Genomic DNA, 22,499 nt, shown 5'->3' with positions numbered 1-22,499 from the left:
CATGTCATATTTTGCATTACTTTACTAAATTATTTCAGAATAGAAAAAAAATTTACTTATTCAAAAAACTATTCAGAAGTATCATTGTGTCAAAAATTCATTTGTTTGGCATTGAATATGGAATATTTAGTTAATTGATCATAGATTGAATAGTGCACATATGAACAGGATTTGACAAATTAATTCAATATGAACTTAAGTAATAACGTATAATAAGTTATTATTAAGAAAAATTTAATAAAGGCATTATAATTATTGAAAACCAATTGAAATATGGTACGAGATTGTAAAAATTATATGCAACATGTTTGAAGCAATTATTTTAGGTGGCAAAATCCAAGGTGTACTTTTACAGGAGATACACAGGACAACGTCTGTCGGGTTATCTAGTATATTTATATATATATATATATATATATATATATATTTACAGTTAGCATATAAGTATATGCTTCGAATACTATTTCATCTGTCAACTTTATCTTGATTAAGTAGACAGATTAGACCTACATCAATCAAGTTCCTCAATACTAATCTTGAAACTTGGGTATTGGATATAAATTTCCATTGCCATACTAGTACCTCATAATTGAACAAACTAAACTAATCACTTACATTATTAAATGCTTCATTCATATTGTATATTATGAATATAATATGAGTTGTATTTTCCTATAATTAACTCGATTCTCAGCTACATAATTTGCAACAAAAAGCGGATTTTGATGATAAAGTTACTCTTTGATATTATAAAGCTCGAATTATTGTAATCAATGAAATGAATGCTGTAATACGCTTTGATCTATTATTTTACAGAAGTTTGTTTTATAATTTATTTACCTGGATAATTAATTCAATTTTAGAAGAGCATAATTACATACAAGGCAAGCTTATACAAAAATAATTATCTGCAAATATTTTTATTGGCATTTTTGTGATGTATAATCAAACATCAAAACTGTAAATTTTTACAAATCATTTGGTTTTCATTCTGCGTTAAATTTAGTTAATATAATAACTTTCCGAAAAAACTTTTTTGCTATTGTACGAGAGGGTATCGAAGTTAAAAATAAATACATCATATAACAATTTTGAATGATGTTTATTAGTAATATGGTAACATTTATGATGCACACATTTATTGATATCAACCACTATACATATTTATATAATAATAAATTATAAATTATATATTTATAATAGCAATAAAAATATGTATAGTACATATTTGAAAACAATGATTTAACTGAGTCATATATCAAATATGACATGATCGGTTTGTCATTGTAATTAGCATTTAGGACTTGAACCTTCATCTTTCGCACTAAGTAAATAACAAATGCACAGATGCCAATTCAACGTAATTCTACAACTCACCTACCCTCTACAAAACCGGTCTTTATACTAATAAAATACAACGTGTTTCCGATCACCATATAAATATTTGACTACGTTTATATAATATTAAATCAGTTTTTCAGTTATGCAAATAAAAAATTCCACACATACCTATATTTATCGAATTCATTTATCATAATTTTCTTTATAATATTTTTTGTCTTCCTTTCAAATTCAATCTTTTCTTCATTGATGTTGATCTCTTTAGAAAGTTCATCAAAACGACTTGGCAGCCTTCCATACAATATTCTCTTTTGTTTGATTTGTCCTAGCTTTCTGTGTGTGAAAAACTTTGATTTTGCTATTATACAAATATATATGATATGATTGTATTTATATATTATTGTTGCGCATCCAATAAGAAATTAAAAATATAATGATTTTTTAATATTCTATTATTATTCTATAAAATCTAAACCATTAGTTATACCTGACAAACCCGTTTCTCAATTTTTTTTCTTAACATTTGGCTCGCTAAATTATATCTAAAAAACATTTTCAGAAATTTTGAAAATTTTTCTATGCTATTTCCATACAAAACTTTGATTAAATTGATCGCTACCTAAAAGACAATATTAAGAGCTAAAATTTTCAGAGAATTGTTTTTTATCAATTTGGAACCATTTGAGCCCTTGGGAGCAAGGAAATTCGAAAATGTGCATATTAAGAACATCCCTAATATACATGTATACATACACATAAAACCATTTTAAAATTAATCGTTCTTAATTAGATTTAAAAAAAATTAGATACTAGTCATGAATGATATTATGATCTGATCTTTTATTAGCACAACTTGCCGAATTCAAGAAGATTAAACTACTTTCTGAAAAAAGTTCAGACCTTTCTGTACTTTTATCTGGTACATAATCCATTCCTTTATAAAATCTAGGACTTATCTATTAAATATATATATATATATATATATATATATATATATATATATATAAGTTTCAGGAAGTTAAGGCAACTTGCCTTTTCTCAAAATGCCACTTGCAAATAGTTTGAAGTTATTTTACAATTGCAGAATGATTCCAAATTTCGAATGTCGAAACGCATATTTAAAAAAAATTTAGTTCGACAACTTGCCACTGAATTTGTTACGATTTGTTTGTTTTTTTCTAACTTCGAACCAAACACGTACTTTATTTCCCGAATGAAATTTGGACTAAGCGTTTCGTCAATAAAATTTCCATATATTCAATTTTTTTCTTGAACATCATTTTTATCCTTCTATAGTAAAAAAGTAACATATGCCGAGAATGCTGATTTCCATATTTGATACGGCACGAAACAAACGATTCATGGTATGATGAAACAAGCGTTTTATATAACGTATATCGGCTATCAAAATATTATATATATGATTATATCAAATCGGATTAAATGAGAAATTGGGGATGAAAAATGCAATCAAATATTATGTTAGGAATGTCTTTGATGAATCATAGGCAATTGGATACTAAAGTGAAGATACAAGTATGATCATATTGTTTTAGAAATAAAACAATCTTGATGTCAAAACAAACGATTTTGATCATAGTTCATAGACCTTACACTACATGGTCTGCAAAGTGTCAAAATATAAAAAAGATGTAACAATCGTGGACACCCCCGATTGATCAACTGTCATATATCTTATGTTTTATCATAACAATATAATGACATTTGTGTGTACTGATAATTTTGTAAGAATATTAATATTAATAATATTGCTCCTATAAACTAAATGACATAAAATCGAATCTACCTGTCAAAATCGATTTATATATTTTATGTCTGGTTCCAGAAACTAGTAACTATTTTTTTTCTTCACAACAATTTAACAATTTCAAGCACAAAACTTAATTTTAACGATTGTCGGCAACGCTCGTTCACTAAGTGACGTCACAGTCCGCTTCTATCTTTTGGCTATCTATGTATAGTTTGCTTTGCTTTGAATTTCCATAGGGGAAAGTCCCCGAGTGGCGGACACCTAAGGTTATTTACAACTAAATCAATAATTTACGAAAATATTTAAAATATTTTACGAAATGTTTATTAAATTATGACTTATGTTAGATAACAAAGGCAGAAATCAAATTAAATTAACAAAGTGTTCGGTGCTAAGGGACAGACATTTTCGTATATTTGGTGGTACTTACTAAAATCGCTCAGAAGAACTAATAACATTTTATCATTTTACGGTTAACAATCATATACTACTTTTAACTTTGCACACCACTCGCATTAACATACAGGAATTACTTCCATTGATATTTAGGTGACGCCGTGATTTTTGAAATAAAAATATTTATACTCGCTTAAATAACACGTGTTAATTAGAGTGCCCGGCGCTAGGTGTCGTCCGGCGTTACGCGACTTTCCCCTATGAAAATGGGAAAAGTCCGGCGTTACGGGACTTTCCTTACAATCAAGATGCTTATAATTAGGTATTTATTTTCTCTTAAAGTTGTTATTTTTCGCAAAGACTTAACTTCTCTTTCTATAGTTTCTTCTAAACCAAAGGTTTTACTTTTAACTGATATACCATGGTAGAACATGGTCTGAGTTTCTATTTGATTTGATTAGGCCCAACGTTAGTGTTTTCGGCGTCGAAAACATCGAAATTTAAGATAACGCCGGTAGCAGGGATGACCAATGTTATTTCTGATATTGCAGATGCCGTTATTGATTTTGGTAAACGGGATCATGTGGTCATTTCGGCTGGGACAAACGACTCAAATACCGATATAGATGCGTTGGAATTTGCTCGTCGTTCATGTAGTAAAACCAATCTTTGTTTTGTCACAATCCGGTTTATAAAAAACAAAAAAATAAAATTACAAAATATTGAAATAATAATCTTATAACATGAACTGTGGCTGGAACTGAGCATTGGCTACTCTGTCAAAGGGTGAATGCTTCTATGATGGTAGATAAGGAAGGTCATTGGGCAATTTCTTCTTCAGTCTTCTTGTTGAGCTGGGTAGGGATTTGATTATTGGATTTGTGTAGAATTCTAATTTTTTGATGTGGGATATGATTCTTGATTTTATGTATTCTGCAACGGCTGGAATATTCAGGTCTTTGTGGAGGCAGTAATTGGATATATACCACGGTGCATCACCGAGAATTCTTAAAATTTTATTTTGGCATGTTTGTATGATTTTGATATTCGAATTGCATGCGCAACCCCACAGTTCTATACCGTAAGTCCAAATTGAAATAATTATGGTTTTGTAAATGAGCACTTTGTTCTCGAGAGAAAGGTCTAATTTTCTTCCTATAAGCCAATACAGCTCCTTGATAATTATGGCTATCATGACCCAAACTCCAGAATTTTAAGCATTAATCGTTGTATCTGCCGCGATTACGGTTTTGGTAAATATAGCAACGTCCATGTTTTCTATATCAACAGATATGTTAATAGACTTGACTACACTCGCCATGGTCTTTATGTTTTATTGAAGACAAAGTTAAAACTTTCTCGTTATCTACTAAGGAAAGTTTTTTCTGCGCTGATTTCAAGTTCTAGTAAATCTAGGTCCTTTTGGCCCAGAATATTTCAAAAATTAATTTTTCAAAATATTCAGAACTTACCAAATAAAATAATTAAAATCGAATTAGCTCGTAATAACTACAAACCATATCTGCTACGTTTAGCAGAGCATTGGCTAACAGATGCTCAATTAAATTTAATTAAGATAAAAAATTATTTCTCTTGTTCTTCTTTTTCTCATAGAAACTTTAATAACGGGGGTATTTGCATATTTTCTTCAAATGTTCATTTAGTGTAAGAAGCACTACATATCATAGCCCCTACGTAACATTGGCCTATTTTACAGCAGAATCGGTCCAAAATATGCATAAAATATCATTGAAACTTATGTGCTACTAAAAAACGTAACTATACTTCGTACAACATGAAAATTACTTGCTCTAAAATGAAATATTTCTATATTATCACCCTTTTTTGTAACTAGAGAAAATGTAATTAAACAAATTAGTTTCATTTAATAATATACAGGTGCCCAAAATAACCTAATAAATGAGTCTATTTGCAATTATTACATCATTTTATAATGATAATGAATTCGGGATATGAAATGTTTCCAACGCGTGTTTAGATCAAATATATATGAAATGAAATTTGCGAGAAATGATGTTAATTAATAACTGACGAAAAATTCATTTTTGTTCAAATTGTTCGTTTACTTTGAATATTATACATTCATGATAACATTACTCGTATATATAAATTGTTGTTTCTCAAAACATGTTTTGTTTATACTGAATTAATATTTGAATGAGATGGCATCATTGAATGAATAATTTTAGGCAAACTATGTAAAAGATTTTGCTATATATATATGCATCGTAAACTAACTTCGTTTTAGACCAGTGATTCCCAAAGTGGTTCTTGGATCTGCAGAGGTCCATGGCAACTTTGAAAGTGACCACGCCAGCGAAAAAAAGACTACCAACGCTTATTTTACGAACGATACAATATATAAAGTAAATATTTCAAAATTATATATCATTTTTATATTCTATATTATGCTTCCATTAACCCCGTCAATGTAAACCTAAAATCAGGGTGAAGGTTACTATAATCAATAATGGGTTAACTTGACAAAATTGTTTAAAATACAATTATAAAAAAAATCTCAAAAGTCCTCATCGATCCGATACGAGCTAGAAAAATGGCACGAAGTCAAAGGTCAAAAAAAGACTTTTTTGCGATTTTAAGCTAAATGGTCAGTTTTATCGCAAAATTTCCCGAGACAATATTGTAAAGCATAAAATTATCTAAATTTTAAATTTTTTTTAAATTCTAAATTAGGGTACGAAAAGTTCCAGCAAATTACTTTAAACACCACTAGTTAAATTTTCGTTGGGTAAGTTATAGTAATCGCAACAAAATCGAAAATGAAAACTTTTGTAAACTTTACGTTTCAGGACCTTCTAAACATTTTGGCTTACCATAGAAAAAAATGATGTATGCGTGTGCGTATTTAGTATATTTGTGTGTAAGTTTTGTCTACGATTTGGAAAGCAGTGATCATACTATTTGAAAGATTCAAAAAACATTCGATTCGTATGGATGAGGATACGTGCTGATTATTTTTTGGCCACGGCAGGTTCAGTCGTTTTGGAGTTGCGGGGTAAAAAGAAACATGAATGGCTATTGATTTCAGAAAAATAATTTCATAAAAAAAAAATTTAAATTTTTTTAATTCTGGCCCTTAAGTTCCAACATTTTGCCTTAAGGCATGATGCCATGCACCACTAGTTAACTTCCCGAAGGGAACACCGATCAACCGATTTGAATAATTTGTAAAGATTCGCATTGATAAGGAGACGTGCTGATTAATTTTTGTCGAAAGCAGGTCTAGCCGTTTCGATGCTACGGGGCAAAAAGTGCCAAAAATTCAGTCTCCAAACTCAGTTTTTAAGAGAACGGAGCGTCCGATTTTAATCATTCAAAAAACATTTTACTTGTATTGACCAGATGAAAAACTGATTAAATTTTTGGCAAGGCAGTTCCAGCCGTTATGGACTCTCAATAAAAAGCAGCTATAAAAATGTAATTTGGCGGTCAAAAATGTTTATTGGACATACGTACATCAAATTATCAGATATTTTATAGAGATTTTCATAATGTGTGCACATTTTGTGTAATTTTTTTGGGTTTCGTGCTAAGATTTTTAATTACGGTACGGGAAGTTCCAGCAATTTGCCTTAAGGCACGATGCCATGCACCCCACTAGTTTATTTTCATATCAAGGCAATTAAAAATATTAAGTTTAAATATTAAGTGAGCATAAATCCACATAGATTGCAGTCCAATTTGTAATGCAGATCTCCTTCGGTAATGGCGTTCGTTGGCTTACATGGCTTTAGCGTAGAACAATATTATACATAGCACAATTCTGCAGTATTCGCATTATATTGCTGATTTAATATTCACCAACTACTATACCAAATGCTAAAGTTATTATATTTCATTCCATCATATGAGTTCAAAATTACATGCCATGAATCAAACGTTGGCCAGATTTTAATGATGCCATAACATCACCTGATTCTCTGCATATCTCGACGCTTGCATATTAATTTTATCAGAAATAGTTACAGTCGTGTTTCTGTTACCGCATTCGCTCTATCTGCTACCACAATATGTACTTACTGTTATTAATTCTCTCTCTCTGTTCCATATGAATATTATTATATGTATAATATTCTACATATATGTATAAATTGCAAACGCACATATTACAATACTCGCTTATACGCGGATTAGTTACATTACACCTCTGCGGTTTCTCAAATGAATGAACCGCGAATAGAACATATTGTAGAACAGTCAGTAGTTGAAAGAGATTAATTTAAATTGGCTTCAACGATATAGATCCTGCACTTCAAAAGTACTATTCGACGGTGAAACTTTTTTTTTGCATATGAAGTAGTTCGAAATTAACAATTTTCTGGGCTTACATGACATGCACAAGTGCATTTTTTAATCCATCCTTCTATTCAGAGAACTATTAGATTGGCATCAGATTTTACCTACCTATTTTACCTAATGCATTTGAGTTGAATTTCTCAAGTGTTTAGAATTTATCTGCCTACAAATGTTTTTGAGAAAAAAAATTAACTAGGTGTGCGTGGCGTAGTACCTTAAGACAAATTGCTGGTACTTTTCGTACCACAATGAAACATTCGAGGAATATTAAATGTTCTTGAATGGATTATTATAAATACTGTAGCTTTCATTATTGGTATTTTATGGACAAAATATAAGAGCTTTTAAGTTGGACGACGACGTGTATATATATTCATGAATAGTCAATCAAAATAGTGTAAACAAAACTTGATCATGCGGAGTTAGAATGAACATATCTTAATATTCTAATTGTAAGAATTATATAAGTATAATGTAAGTGAATTGAAATTTTGAAATTTGAAACGGATGCATTATTTTCTCCAAAACTACTGTTTTCACACTTTTGCCTCCTTATCTCTGCATTCTTTTCTTCGTATTTCGGGAACGGCTGAACCGACTTTTCTTTAACACTCATGAGTAGTTTTTGAATCATTCAAATCGGTTAGCGGTGCTCCCAGAAACAAAAAATTGTATCCGCACATACATAAATACACACATCGATCCATTAAATTATTCTGCCAACATTTTTGAAACTTCTAAAATGTGAAAATATTCAAGTTACTCAATTTTGATATTTGTGGCGATTACAATAGGATTCGAATGTTTTTTGAATTATTAAAGTCGATTGAACCATGTTTCCGATATCGTCGACGAAAATTTGTATCCGAACACGCACACCCACACACACAAACGCACATACAACCATTTTTAACTTCCCGAAGGAGAAGTTTATGTTTTCATCAAAGAATCCGATTCGCTAATTTTATGTTTTCTCGACGTTTCAAGCCATTTTGAATGAGATCAAATTTGGTAAAAGTATGTGTATGTGTGTGTGTGTATGCGTGTGCATCAACAGATTTTTTGCCGTAAATATCCATCTTCACAAAAACGGCTGGATCGATTTCAAAAATTTAAAAGCCATTTGATGTATCTCGATGAGGTCTATCGTTTGTCAGTTTTGTGCGATGATCGGCCGAAACGTTTCTTTATAAATAGCAGAAAAGTGAAAAATTTTTCGTCCACGTTTCAGCCCGCAATTCTGAATCGATTATGAAAATTAAAAAAACCGTTCGAAAGATATTGGTTGGGAATCGTGCTGATTAGTTTTTGGTAAAGATCGGCCGGCCCGTTTTCTTGTAATAAAGTGTTAAAAAATTTTTTTTCGACGATTTTCATTATTATTTTTTTGACGATAGATACCATAATCTTCTAGATTATACTAAAATATTACGGCTATACGACAATTGGTTTAACTTTAAAAATTTGTCAAAGTTTGCAAAAATTGGTTCCGTTTTTTTGGCACACATACAAACACTCATAAATCCATTTTTTCTAAGGTATGCCAAAATGTTCAGAAACCTTTGAAACGTGAAGATAAATGAAAATTTTTCCTTTCAATATTTTTGCGTTTACTATAACTTACTCTACGGGAAGTTAATAACTAGATAAATTACGTCAGACAATTATAAAAACGGTCCGACTTGAAGATATTGTCTTAAATCATGACAACGCCCGACCGTGCACTTTTGATGACCTGCCAAAAGTTGCAAGAGCTTGGTTGATAAGTTTTGATGCATCCACCATATAGTTCAGAGATAGCACTCTCTGTTTTAACATTGTACCAATTTCAGCGGAACTCTCCTAATTGAATTAAACTGGTTTCAAAATAGCCTAGATTGCAATTTTCAACCAAAAATCGCACAAGTTCTTCATCGATTGCATCATAAATTTACCAGAAAAATGACCAAACGTTGTCGATAATAATAGAGAATATTTAGTTTAAATAAATTTACTTTTACACTATAAATAAAAATTCACAAAATATCCACTAACTTTTGTCTTGACCTAGTATTTCAAATAGGCTTATATTATCTATACATACTCGTATCATAAGCATGCACTCAAAACATACACGGTATGTTCTTTGAAAATGCGACCTTTTATTCAAAATTTTAATGATTTTCCATAATTAACCCTAATTTTTTAGTACGTTTATTAAGATCTGTATTGCTGTACAAACTTTAGATTTTTAGAGTTTTAAAAATCATTGCAAGATTTTTGGCAAAAGTGTGGACAAAAGATTTGCACTTTTCTGCTAATTTATAGAAAAGGTTTGACTTTTAAACTTTACCGAATGGCTTTTAAACCTATGAAATTATCGCAGACATTTTTGAGAAATATATAGAGTACGAAAGATCATTTATATCGACTTAGATGTTTTGAAAAGAATTCTGCTTGTATTAAAAATGAGAAGATCTCATTGATTTCAGTAAAGTCACGCTCATCCGGGCTTAGTACAACAAATGTCAACGTTTATTACATTCTTATCAAATAATGAAATTTCAGTAAGTATTTGAAATAATCACCAACTTTTTTGCTAAAGTTTGTATTTTTGATGCACATTACCGACTTATTGGCTTGTTTGTAAAGCTTTTACATTGCTCCCAAAAATTTTTAACTTCCCGTAGGGCAAGTTATAGTAATCGCAAATAAATCAAAAATGAAAATTTTTGCATTTCTCAACGTTTGAAACGTTTCTGAATATTCTAGCATACCTTAGAAAAAATAGATGTATGTGTGAGTGTGTATGTGCGTGTATGTATGTGTGTTTGGATACAAATTTTCGTTGACGATTTCGGGAACACTGATGAAGCGATGTGAATAATTCAAAAAAACATTTGATTCGTATTGATAAGGAGACGTACTGATTAGTTTTTGGCATGGGCAGGTCTAGCCGTTCCGAAGATATGGGGCAAAAAGTGCCAAAAACGGCAGCTCAGTTTTTAAGAGAACGGATTTGAATAATTCAAAACACATTTTACTTGTATTAACAAGGTAAAGAACTGATCAAATTTTTATGGAGGCAGGTCTAGCGGTTTCGGAGATCTAGTAGAAAAAGCAAAAAAAATGCCATTTGGTGGTCAAAAATGATCATTAGACATATGCACATCAAATTATCAGATATTTTATAGACATTTCAACAATTGTTTACATTCCTATGGGTTTCCTACCAATGTTTATCTGTTAGAAGGCGACGCCGGGCTTACGCGCTTCGATATTTTGTCTCTATGCATTTAAAGCAGTACGATTGCTTTGAAGAAAAGTTCAGAATTTCCAAAATATGTCAAAATAAATTTTTCTTCAAAAAGTCTTTTTTTTTTCAAAAAAAGTAATTTTTTTTCAAAAATTTATAGTTTCCCAAAAATCTAATTTTTTCAGAGTAAATTTTTTTCAAAAATGTTAATCTTTTTAAAAAAAAAATCATTCTTGGTACGGGAAGTTCCAGCAATTTGCCTTAAGGCACGATGCCATGCGCCCCACTAGTTCAACAGTTAATTACAAGAAAACGGTAGATTTTCACCTAAAACTAATCAGTATCATTCCCAACTAATATCTTTCGAACAGTTTTTGATTTTTTTAAATCGATTCGATAGTTTGAGCTGAAATGTGGACGAAAATTTAACTTTTTTTTAAAATTACAAAGAAACGGCTCGGCAAATCGTCTCACAGACTGACAAACGATAGTCCTCATTGAGATACATCAAATGGGTTTTAAATGTCTGAAATCGGTTTTGAGACAACGTCGATCAAAGATCTAATTTTGACAAATGCCAAAAAACGATACTAATTTTTGCAAACTTTGAAGAATTTTTAAAATTACATATTTTAGCATGTTCTACAAGACTATGGTATATACCATCAAACAAAAAATCATAAAAATCGCCGATATTTTTTTTAACTTTATTACAAGAAACCGGCCCGACCGATCTTTACCAAAAACTAATCAGCACGATTCCCAATCAATATCTATCGAACGGTTTTTGAATTTTCAAAATCGATTTAGAATTGTGGGCTAAAACGTAGACGAATTTTTTTTTTTTACTTTTCTGCAATTTACGAAGAAACTCAGAAACGTTAGTCCTCATCCAGATACATCGATCGGCTTTTAATTTTTTGAAATTGGTCCAGCCGTTTTGGAGAAAACGTCGATTTACTGCAAAAAACGGTTTATACACACACATACTTTTTCCAAATTCGGTCTCATTCGATTCAAAATGGCTTGAAACGTCGAGAAAACATAAAATTAGCGAGTCGGATTTTTTGATGAAAACATAAACTTCTCGTTCGCAAAGGAAAAAAGTTGATAGGTGTTGGTTGTCAACCCCAAACGAATGTTCGTGACTCGGAACTGTTATCGATAGAATTAACAAGTGAATCATTAACGACGAGACCACATTTAGTTGATAAAATCCCTCGTTACAACCAACCGCACTTCTGTTTGTTTCATCCCCAATGGATAAAACGAAAACTTCTACAGTATTATTACTTTCCCGGTGTTAGTTTCACCACATTAAAGGAATATAAACATAAACCAAGTTAATGAACTATTAATTTATACTTGTGTATTGTGAATAAACTATTAAACTATGTAGTTGTAACTTCTTCAATTATTACACTTTATAGAACAAACTAAATTTTAATGGCTTGTTATTTGAAAATGATATGTAATTTAATGCGTGGTAATTTTAACACGTGTTATGTGAAATTATGGGTGAAAGCAAATCCCTCGAACTTCCCGTTTTGTTAAACAAATATTAGATGAATGAGAATTAGGTGAATGAAATTAATAAACTTAAAACTTGGATTTCGGATGAACTTTCTTCCTACGGTGTTTTTAATCAGAGATAATAGTATTTGCGAATAATATATTTATTGGACTTAATATGCAAACTTTATAATAGTTTTTGTTTGTGTTTTCTTTTTCAAAAATTTATAAATAACTAGTTCAAAGTGGTATTTTGCCTTAAGGCTTGTTGCAAAAACTTTCTGATAGGTGTAATAATTGACTTAATCAACCAAAATTGAGGTTTAAATATTTAGATAACATTCTCAACTGTTTTTTTTTCAAAAATAAAGTTTTCTAATTCAAATAAATCTAAACATTGCTATTTTCCATTGAATTTTCTCAAACACATTTATAATATCTGTAATTATATCAATTATAGGGCACAGACACATGTGCTTGTAGGGGGGAGTCCCCAAGGGTTAATAAGGTTATTTATAAATAAATTGAAAAATATTTTACAAAATGTTTTTTAAATTATGATTTATGTTAGATAACAAAGTTATAAATCAAACTAAATTAACAAAACCGTAATCTTTGCTAAAAATAATTAATACCATCAATAAAACTTTGCTATCAAAAAATATGATTTTAAACAGATGGCACCTAGTGCCGGACCGGACATTTCAAAATAACCTGCATTGATCACATATGTAGCCATCTACACACTCTGGAATGTCTGCACATGTGTCTTTGACGAATATTTTTAGATATTGCAAAAACAAGTCACTATTCATCCACCCTTTTGGCTGGGCCACACTGATGCACTCAGCTGGTGCATTCATAAGCTTTTCATTCTTTGACTAGGAAATACAAAAAATGTGGGTATGTAGTGACCGTTAGCACCCATACATAATAAAATTAAATAATTGGAATAAATTACGTGAATTCTCACAAGAAATATCAATATGTTTACTTTCCGGTACTAAGGGGTGACTTAGTGTCCCGTGCTAAGGGACAGACATTTTCGTTCATTTGATGGTACCTACTAAAATTGAGTGTCCGGTCCTTGGTGCCGTCCGGCGTTACGGGACTTCCCCATATGTCCTAAAATTGTAGCTTATTGTTCCAAAATTAATTTATATAATTCAACCGACAGATGTTTAGTTCATGAACTTTATCGCCATGTTGATTTTGATGAAAAATTTCCAAATTCAAATTGATACATCGGTCGACCTTTTTACCGGCGGACCTTTAAGCCACGTTCTATCCTATACAACAATTGAAATTATACTCTTATATTATAAAATTGGAAATATTTGAAGAACGACTTGAACTGCTTGTCAAGTGTATATTTGCATATTCCGCGATGATCATTATTATTATATGATGTTGACGGATGTATTATGGCTTGTTCATTATTTAATTAAATGCAACGAACGTGCTCGGAGCGGATAAACATTTACCTGTATTTACCTTGCTCGAAGCTTATGTTCAGGTGATTGCGGGCACGGTTTAATTGTGCAAATAAGAAACTCATTCGATGGATTATCATTTAGCATTCTGAAGCGCAATAGCTGATCCAGATAAAAGGTGTCGACTGCATTTGACTCATTTTTAATAATTGTTAGATAGATAGATTGTTATAGATTGTTAGTTAGATATATGCAGTGGATTATATTTCAATTGCGTTGAATATGAATGATTTCAATTTCTTGATTATATTTTAAATATATTTATTAACTTACCACAGGGTAAGTTATAGTAATCGCAACAAACTTGACAATGAAAATTTTTATTTTTCTTTACGTTTTAAAGGTTTCTGAACATTCTGGCATAATTTAAAAAAAATGGTAGTATGTGTGTGTGTATGTACGGATACAATTTATCGTCGACGATTTCGAAAACACAAATCAAGCGATTTGAATGATTCAAAAAAACACTTGATTCCTTTTGATAAGGAGATGTGATGATTAGCTTTTGGCAAAGGCAGGTCTAGTCATTTCGAAGATAAGGTGCAAAAAGTGCCAAAAATGGTATTTTAATTTTTGAGAGAACGGAGCGTTCGATTAGGATAATTCAAAAATATTTTACTTCTATTGACGAAATGAACAACTGGCAAAATTCTTGGGAACGTCAGACCAGCGTTTCTGGAGATCTAATGAAAAAAGTAAAAAATAATGTTATTTGGCAGTCAAAAATGATCATTAGACATATGCACATTGTATTATCAGATATTTTATAGAGATTATAATAGTAACTACAAATTTTGTGAACCTTTAATATGGGTTCCGTACCAATGTTTACACGTTATACGTTCATTTATTTCAAAATATTCATAATTCTCAAAAATCTAATTTTTTCAAAGTTTTTTTAAAAATGTTAGTTTTAATCACGGAAAGTTTCAGGAATTTACCTTACAATTAGATCAATTTATATTATTCTAAATGAATTAGTACTAAATAATATCTATTTTCTAGCTAATAGAGCAAGAAAAACCAGTTAAGAACATATAAGATATAATAAAGATATACTAGTGATGCATAGCATCCTGCCTTAAGGAAAATTGCTCGGTACCAGCATTAAATATTCGAAGAAAAAAATTAGTAATCAATAAATATTGATCAATGATTAATAATAATTGTTTTAAACATTTTCAAACAGATAATGAAAATCATTATATATTTTATCGTTCATGAAATATACAGTGACAATCTTATCGCTCAAAACACTTGAGAAAGTTTACATTAGCATGAGGTGCCGAATAAATCCATCTGTGGATATATTTCTTACGACGAGAAAAAGGCGTTTGAAATATATACATTTTCAAATTGAATTGTAAATTTAAAATTCATATTCGAAGTCTAAAACTTTGTATATTCCTCTAAATTTTGAAAAAAAAAATTTTTTAATTTTGAAATTTGCTTGAACTGTGTAAGTAAACTTCAAAAATTAGAAATCTTGGTATAGAACTCAACCAACTTATAACAAAAGTAATACTCATTTTTTTTAATTTTACTAAATATTCGATAATTTGATGTGCATATGCCTATTTTTTACATTTTTTTTTACTTTTTTTCTGTATCTCCGTAACCGCTAGACCTGCCTTACCAAACATTTTATCAGTTCCTCATTTCGTCAATACAAGTAAAATGTTTTTTAAATCATTCAAATCGGGTACTCCATTTTCTCAAAAACTGAATTACAGTTTTTGTCACTCCTTGCTCCGTATCTCCGTAACGGCTGGACCTGCCTTTGCCAAAAACTAATAGGCACATCTCCCTATCAATAGTAATCGAATGTTTTTTTTTTGAACCATTCAAATCAGTTGATTCGTGCGCCCGAAAACGTGGACGAAAAATTGCGGACACACAAAACACACACACATCTATTTTTTCTGATGTATGCCAAAATGTTCAGAAACCTCTGAAAAGAGAAGACATGCAATGATATAGATATGCAAAAATATTCTCCTTCTGGAAGTTAACAACATAACACTTATTTATTATATAGTTTGGCTTAAATATGCCTATCTGTACTGTAAATCATTTTTAGTTAAAATTCTAGTCAGTATTATTCTACTCACCATAAGACTCGTTATTATATTCATTATGTATTGAAATGTATCTCAAATGTATCTCAATGTATTGAAAAAATATGTTTATAAAAATTAGGATAATCTTTAAAAATATAAATGAATGTGTTACAATAAATATAGTAATAAAAAATAAATGGTTTCCAAAATGACAAAAATATGTATTTATAATTCTTCAATCGATTTAATAAAAAACATGTATGAAAGAATAATATAACATCGTACGTGTGTCTTTCTGTCAATTTTCTTTATATCAGATTGTAAGCGAGGGTTCGTGTCAGAACGAATTCAAAAATACATCTTGTTCGAAAAATTTCCTTTACTTTGACAGACATTATTATTTTCTGACAAAAATCCAAAGTTTCTAATTTGAGACAACCTGTGCTCGCATGTCAATTTAGGCAAAAAGCGGGACAAACTTAGAGGAACATTTTGTAACTTTTTCTTTGGCGATCTCGAACAACGTCTAAAAAAAAGTTGATATTCATTCTATACCCGGAGACCGTCATAAAGGAAACGTGGTCGCAGGTGGAAAATTTAGTTTTTCCATAAAAATCATATGCTATATAAAATATAGTGTTTAGAAAAACTTTACCAGAGAAAAATAGCCAAATGTATAAAGTGTGGGATTTTCGGGCATATGTTAAAATCAAAAACTGTTTCAAATGAATATAAAGTGGAAACATATGGTGTTTTATATTTCCACGATTTAACGCAACGTGTTGTCATATAAAACAATGTAATTACAGCTTTTTATTATTGTATAAATAGAATAAAATAGTTTTAATATCACAATGGATGCGGTTTGAAACAAATTTTATTATTCACACCGTTTTAAAATGTTTATTCTGAATTAATAATAATATTAAATACAAACTAATAAACTTATGAGTGTATCAAAAATTTACAAATTTCAAAATTTTATCAAAAAAAGTCTTCTTTACACATACAGTCACGTTAATTAAATACAACAAAATTTGTATAAAAATCATCAAAATTATATGTATAAAAAGTATAAAAATTAACGCCCACGTTTCCACAAAAAAATATTTGAAAGTTTTTGAAAATTTCAGTTGCGAATAATTTTGTTTAGTTTTTGTAAAAATTGCCTGAAAAGTTACTTTGTAATTATTTAAAAAAATATTTATTATGATAAAACTCTGTGAGATGGTTATAATAAATATCCTAAAATATTGAAGGCTCTTTTAAGCCAAATTATAACCAAATACAGACCTCTCCACCAGAAATATAACTATAGTGGTTCATGACATAAAGTCTTTGCAAATTGCTGGAAAATAATTTTTCTATAAGCTTTATAATTTTTTAAAAACTTTGAAAAAATTAGATTTTTGGGAATTTTTAAGTATTTGGAAAAATTGTACTTCTTTGAAAAATTAGTTGTTATTTTATTTTATTTTTTTTTTTTTTTGAAAATTCAAATCATTTTGTAAACAAAATTGTACTCATCTATATAAAATGTATGATAATTTGATGTGCATATGTCCAATGATCATTTTTGGCTGCCAAATGGTTTTTTTACTTTTTTTCTAGATCTTCGCAAACGCTGGACCTGCTTTTCCAAAAATTCAATCAGTTCTTCATTTCGTCAATATAAATCGAATGTTTTTCGTATTATTCAAACCGAATAATATTTTCTATGACGGTAAATGTCGTAGTCTGAAAAAACATACTAAAATATTATAGGCCTACGATAAGCAGTTGATTTATAAAAACAAACATCAAATCTCATAATTTTTCGCGCACTCAAGCAATTCCAATGGGAATCGATGCCGGAACATATGCACGTTTTGTGCTATTTCGTTGGTAGCTACTGATTACAGTTAACGTACACATTTAAATATAATACATTTTTAGAACTCGAAATGGAAGAAAAGAATTGTGTTAAACAAATTATTTTAATTTATACAAGATGGTTTACATGCTCAATAAAGATAAAAAAATTGATATCTTTTAAGATCTTATTGTAAAACGCCTGTTACTTAAAGCCTCTAGTTCCTTTACGTACCAAGAAGTTCACACAATTTGCCTTAAGGCAAAATGCTAGTTTTTCGTTAATTCTACTTGTTGTAATTTTATTTATTATAAAGGCTAAAATTATTGACTTCCCGTAGAGTAAGTTATAGTAATCGCAAAAAAATCTAAAATGAAAATTTTTATATATCTTTACGTTTTAGATGTTTCTGAACAATTTGGCATACCTAAGAAAAAATTGATGTATTTGTGGGTGAGTGTATGTGTGTGTGACGATTTCGAGATCACGAATCTACCGATTTAAATGATTCAAAATATATTCGGTTCCTAATTGATATATAAAGAGACGTAATTAGTTTAAAATAAAAAAAAAAGTTTTTGGCGAAAATAAGTGTAGCCGATTCGAAGATACGGGGCAAAAAGTGCGAAAAATGGTATTTTTGTTTTTGAGAGAACGCAGCGTCCGATTAAAATAATTCAAAAATTTTTTTACTTGTAATTATGAAATTAACAACTGGTGAATTGACGATTGATTTATTATTGAGGAGTCTAGGGTTTTCGGAAATTCAATAAAAAAACATAATAATGATCAAGAATGATCATAAGACATATATACACATAATATATCAGATATTTTATGGAGATCATAACAATAAGTTCAAATTTTGTGTACATTTACACGAAAAAAAAAAATTTTCAAAAAAATTCAAAATGCTCAATAATCTACTTTTTTCCAATATTTTCAAAAAAGTTTAAAGTTTTTCTAAAAATTTTAAATTACGGTACGGAAAAATTTAGCAATTTGCCTCAAGGCACGATGCCATGCTACACTAGTTAACTACCTGTAGGGCAAGTTATAGTAATCGCAAAAAAATCGAAAATGAAAATGTTTATATATCTTTACGTTTCAGAGGTTTCTGAACATTTTGGCATACCTTAGAAAAAATGGATTCATGTGTGTGTGTGCCTGCGTGTATGTGTCTGTGTGCGGATACAAAATTTCGTCGACGATTTCGGGAACACGGATGAAGCGATTTGAATAATTCGAAAAACATTTGATTCGTATTGATAAGGAGACATGCTGATTAGTTTTTGGCGAAGGCAGGTCTAGCCGTTCCGAAGTTATGGGGCAAAAAGTGCCAAAATGGTAACTAGGCTTTTAAGAGAACGGATGATTTGAATCATTCAAAAAACATTTTACTTGTATTAACAAGATTCAGAACTGATCAAATTTTTATGAAGGCAGGTCTAGTGGTTTTGAAGATTTAAAAAAAAAATAAAAAAAATACCATTTGGCGGTCAAAAATGATCATTAGACATATGCACATCAAATTATCAGATACTTTATAGAGATTTTAACAATAAATATAAATTTTGTTTACATTCCTATGGGTTCCGTATGAATGTTTATCCGTTAGACGGCGTCGCGGCGCTTACGCGCTTCTATATTTTGTCTCTATGCAGTTAAAGCAGGACGATTGTTTTGAAAAAAAGTTCAGAATTTCCAAAATATTTCATAATAAATTTTTCTTCAAAAAATCTTTTTTTTTTCAAAAAAAAAAAAAAAATTGTCAACAATTTATAGTTTCTCAAAAATCTAATTTTTTCAGAGTAATTTTTTTTCAAAAATGTTATTCTTTCTAATAAAACAAATTTTTGGTACGGGAAGTTCTAGCAATTTGCCTTAAGACACGATGCCATGCGCCCCACTAGTTTAATAATTACGAATGAAAAAAAATTTATTAACTTCACAATATGAGCGCAGACGCATGTATACGCATGTATACTTACTAATATACATCTCCGATCGATGACTTCAACCGACACTTGACTTATATACAAATAAGTGCTCGTTCGTTTTCATCATTTTTCAGTGTCTAGTTCAACTTGCTATTCTTAAATGACACGGTTATCTCAATAAATCATTATGTGGAGATGAAAATTGATTTTTCCGATGTGTTAGTAAACACGTGTTTCTTTCATCCCAAGAAGAGGCTTATGATAAAGCCACACGTGCTGTACTAATATTTTCGCCTTTATTGCTGACGTCGGAAAAGCTCTCGTTACAATTTTCCATATTGGGCCTAGCCAGGATAATATCACATACCTATACTATGTGTTCGTATATATATATATATATATATATACGAGGTGTGTTCAAAAAGTATCCGGAATTACTAATAATTAAATTTCGCGGGTCTGGAGTGTCTGATTGTCAAAATTTTTTTTTTATTGTGTTGGTATACATGCCCCTAAAGTATGATGAAATTTCAGCTATATTCACTGTTTACTTTGTCTGTGGTAGTCGCTAAGGTTCGACGTGTTTTTCTGAGCTCGGCGATTTTTACAATAGAAGAATTGAAAAGTCAAAGAATTTGTATTAAATTTTGCGTAAAAAATGAAATAAAGTGTTGCAAAGTGCAAAAATTCACCAGATATGGCTCCGTGTGACTTTTTCCTATTCCCAAAGTTGAAGAGACCCATGAAAGGACGGCGGTTTTCCTCGATTGAAGAAAATCGCTGAGAGTGCTCAAGGACATATCAAAAAGTGAATATCAAGGGTGCTTCGAAAATTGGAAAAAACGCTGGCATAAGTGTATTATATCTGGGGGGGACTACTTTGAAGGGGACCACATTAATGTAGACGAATAAATAAATATTTTTTTGAAAAAACGAAAATTCCGGGTACTTTTTGAACAGACCTCGTATATATATATATATTATATATATATATATATTATATATATACTACTATACTATACTATACTAATACATTTTTTGACAAGCAATATCTTCAGAGATATTACCTTTCATGAACGGAACAAGCTTCCAACGTGGAGAAAAATGGTTCACATCTTGTACAAAATCTAATTCTTTAGTATTTAGTATATAATAGAAAAATACTTGTAATTCACTTACATCAAATTATTATTTATTCAAATCTGTAATTTGATTTTGAAATTAACATTCAATATGAACATCTAAAAATTGAATTTTATTAAATAAATAAAATATCAAATGAATATTTGGATTACAGTAATATATATATATATATATATATATATATATATGTATATGTGTATATATAAATATATATATATATATATTATATATATACTAGCATACCCAGCCTCGCGTTGCGACGGCCCTTATTAAAATTCACCTATTTGAAATTTGAATCCGTTTAATAACCAACATTTCAAATTTTTTGTTATAAAAAATTCATATCAATCAAAAAATAAATAAAATTGAAATTTGAATATGATGGATCAATACTATTGATTAAAGTGTTTTCAAACCTAAATAATAAATAAAATGAAATAATTAAAGATTTGAATGAATGAGTACATTACAAATTTAGAATGAATGACTAAGTGACATTTATAAATTTATTATATCCTATTTGAATTTGGTATTACGTCTTATTTACTTTGCTAACACTTTAACATGTTCTATGATGCTGTATTTAAGAATGGTTTCATAAGCCTTTATTATTTTCTTTGAAAATTTTCCATAAATTTATGATTAGACACTCACCGATTTCAATGCATTTTTTTTTAATTTGTGATTACTTACGAAACACTTATAATATAAATTTCCGACTATAAATTCATACTATCGCTGAAAGTTCTGAGGGATCCAAGTCCAATTTATTAAATGTTGTATATTTGGAACTTCGAAATTTAATATAATATGATATAATATTTAGTTTTCAATCACGATTCATAATAATTTTGTGATGTTTAACGTGAATGAACATCTTAAGCAAATTAAATCTTAATCATCAATTGAATCAATTTATTCATAAGTCATTTTCAGCATTTGTTTTAAATTCATAACCGCCCAAATTCATTTAAATTTGATAAATTTTATTATTCTGTATCTAAAATGTGATTTGTAATGTTGCCCATAATATAAGTTGGAATAATTAATGTATTTGTTTATATTTGAATTCGTTAAAAATATTAATTTTTTGACCTGTCAAAATTTGTTTATGATTAAAGTTAAATTTAATATGTCGCTTTTTTCATTCTGATCTATTATGTTTTGAGGACGTTTTAGTATCCGAACTCTTATGGTAAGCCAACCAAATAAATATAAATTATAAATTTATTCATTAATACTTTCCATACATATTGACAAATGACATTTCACTTTATCTAGTTTACAACTGTCAAAATGTATTTAAATCTATAAACATTATATATTTCTGTTATTTTGAATATAGCATTTTGCCTAATTTGGATATAACCTGTTGGATATATTATATCTGTACGTTTTTCAATTAGTAAAAATAAAAT

The sequence above is a fragment of the Ctenocephalides felis genome, unplaced genomic scaffold (assembly GCF_003426905.1).
Source record: "Ctenocephalides felis isolate EL2017-DRISC unplaced genomic scaffold, ASM342690v1 CF-g0.4_SCAFFOLD_03570, whole genome shotgun sequence".
NCBI classification, from domain to species: domain Eukaryota; kingdom Metazoa; phylum Arthropoda; class Insecta; order Siphonaptera; family Pulicidae; genus Ctenocephalides; species Ctenocephalides felis.
This window is presented reverse-complemented; position numbering follows the sequence as displayed.